This window comes from Corvus brachyrhynchos, unplaced genomic scaffold (assembly GCF_000691975.1).
Source record: "Corvus brachyrhynchos isolate BGI_N302 unplaced genomic scaffold, ASM69197v1 scaffold245, whole genome shotgun sequence".
NCBI classification, from domain to species: Eukaryota; Metazoa; Chordata; class Aves; order Passeriformes; family Corvidae; genus Corvus; species Corvus brachyrhynchos.
Genome location: NW_008238988.1, coordinates 5,488,899 through 5,489,262, shown reverse-complemented (window position 1 = coordinate 5,489,262; position 364 = coordinate 5,488,899).

Below are 364 nucleotides of genomic sequence, written 5' to 3'. Positions count from 1 at the left end.
GACCCCGCAGCGGGAAACCATCGGCGGGATTGCAGCCGGTGACTCAGAGCGGCTCTGGTGTCTTCCGTGCACCAAAGCTCCCCTCTGCTGGGGAGTCACCGCCAGGATGGGGGGACACGAGGAGCAGCCCTGTCTCCATCTATCAATTTAAATCAGGGGGTTTGGGCGTGTTTAAGATGCTCGGTGCATCTTCCCAGCAAAAAAAAACCCCATTGTTCCAAAGGAGGAAAAAACCCCAACGTGAGGGTTCCCCATCCCTGTGCTCCGACCCCTGGACACCTGACCGCGGCTGCCTCCCCAGCCTCTCAGCGCATCATTTTGGCAGCGGGAGCATCGCCTGCCCACGCCAGGGAGCTGTGAATCC